Here is a 2,482-nt window from a genome sequence, read left to right on the forward strand (position 1 = left end):
GCCTTTGGCGATGTTTCTAGGAAGAAGTTGCTTCGGCTGAGGTCAAAGAGGTTGCTGCCTCTAGCGCTTAGCTCTGCGGTCCTTCGGCTCTGTCTGTCCAAGTCTTCTTGCTATTCGTTTCGCTGCGCTGAATGCCATCTGTCCGTCACCCTAGTTGCTTCTGACTCGTTTTTTTTTGGTTTTTTTTGCTTTGTTTTTTTAGTAGTTTCCATGCTGAGCATGGAGCCTTAACGCAGGGCTTGAACTCACGACCCAGAGATTAAGAACTGAGGTGATATCAAGAGTCAGACACTTAACCAACTGAGCCACTCAGGCACCCCAGTGGTAAAAGTATTTTTTGTGCTGGGTTGTGACGTAGAATAGATTTCTTACTGAGGTGTGTATTAAAACATTTGAGAACTAGTATCTTAGTGTATATATTTGGGTTGAATGACGGATGTCTCCTTTTAATATCATCAGTGTCTCTATGATGGAATATTATTTACATTCTTTTTGAGATAATGTTAAATGTCAAAATTTGAGTCATCTTGATAAAGGAAGTCTTGGGGCAAATGAATCTTCTAGTCCTCTTCCAAAAGGGGCTTCTTTGCTCCTATTGTCTCCTCTTCTTACCCCTTCTTAAAAACATAAGGTTAGACATTATATGTTTTCAGGAAATAGTCTCAACCTCATTGCTGTGGCTTTACAAAAACTGAGGGGAAGCAAAAGGAAAGGGTCTTTTATTTATTTTTTATTTTTTTGCTGTATTTATTTAAGAGAGAGAGAGAGAGTGCAAAGAGCACAGAAGTGGGGGGAGGGGCACAGGAGGGAGAAAGAGAAGCAGGCTCCCCGCTGAGCAGAAGCCTGACATGGGGCTCAATCCCAAGACCCCAGGGTTATAACCTGAGCCGAAGGCAGATGCTTAACCAACTGAGCCACCCAGGCGCCCTGGAAAGGATCTTTTATTACAGTTTTTTCCTCAGACACATAACTCCAGCAGAGCTGCAAAAGGTAACTCAATGAGAATGGTGGTTCAGTCCAGCAGACATTTCTGGTGTACATACTATGTGTTCCTTACAACAACCCACATACTATGTGTTCCTTACAACAACCCTGGTAGATAGCCTGCCATTATTCCTGTTTTATAGTCAGAAAACTGAGGTTCGGAGAGGTGGCAAAACCACATAGATAATAAATGCCATAAATAGATTTTCTGATTTGTATTCCAGTTACTGCTTATTCAACAATAATTTGTCAAAGATGCACCGTGTTCTAGAATATATGTGTTATACCTGGAGGATATGAAACTCAGAGAGACATGGTGTCTGCCTTCAAGGAGCTTGAATCACTCTGGTGCTAGAAATACGTTTAAAACTTGATCAAAATAAAGTAAGATAATACAGCCATAACAGCTACCCTGACAGAGCACTAGTTCTGGGGCAGGTGTGAGATCTACACAGTGCTGTGGAGACCCTGAGGAGAAAAGTTGTTTCAGGGTAGGGGTCAGGTAAGCTTTTGTCTCCCTGGGAAAGGATATCCAGTAGCCAGAGGGGAGAGCAAGACCCCTCAGAACAGCAGGAATTGTGTGTACAGAAGAACTGGATGGGTGAGAGAGAGCCTTCTGTTATCAGGATGCATGTAAGACTTGAGCTGTGCGATAGGGGAAGGAGATCAGGAATATTCTAGAATTTCTACTTGGACAGCAAGGTGGAAAGTGGGATAGAGGTAATTACTGAATTTTAGAAGTTTGCTCGATTCAGTATTGTGATCTTAACATGGATATTCACTGTCTAGAAGAATCAGCACTTTTGAAACTGTTAGGTTTATATTTGCCATAAATAACTAAGTTGTGGGAAAAGCTGGTTAAAATCAGGGGTTTTTGTTGTTATTGTTGTTGCAGAACTTATTTGGAAAAGAAGAATGTATCTTGGTACACTCGAATATGCAAACTTTTCAATGAATGGCTCTTGTCTCTTAATTTAAAGTCTATATCTAAAAGATTAATGAAATAAGAGAACTCAGTTTTATATATGTTTATGTTTATATAGACTTGAGAAAACCAATGCAGTAGGTGGATAATGGACAGGGAATTACCAGAAGACACAGTCTTGTTGAATGAAAACAAGATCCGGTTAAAAATAAAATTTGAATTCAATGATGTTTGAATAGCCCTGTGATTCCTTTGTTATTTGAGTCATTATTTGGATGGATCTACAAAGGATAAGACATCATCATTTAAAAATAAACTTGTATTTTATTTTTTTAAAGATTTTATTTTTAAGCAATCTCTACACCCAATGCGGGGTTTGAACTTACAACCCTGAGATCAAGAGTTACATGCTCCACCAACTGAGCCAGCCCAGCTAAGCGCCCCTAATAATAAACTTTTAAATGTATGAAAGCGTAAGTCTGTAGGAGTCAAAGCATGTGCTAAATGGGAAAAAAAAATTGAAAAGATTTTATTTATATATTTTAGAGAGAAAGGGATAGAGAGCATGCAGGG

The sequence above is a fragment of the Leptonychotes weddellii genome, chromosome 3, assembly GCF_054177405.1.
Source record: "Leptonychotes weddellii isolate Sample4059 chromosome 3, ASM5417740v2, whole genome shotgun sequence".
Classification (NCBI taxonomy): Eukaryota; Metazoa; Chordata; class Mammalia; order Carnivora; family Phocidae; genus Leptonychotes; species Leptonychotes weddellii.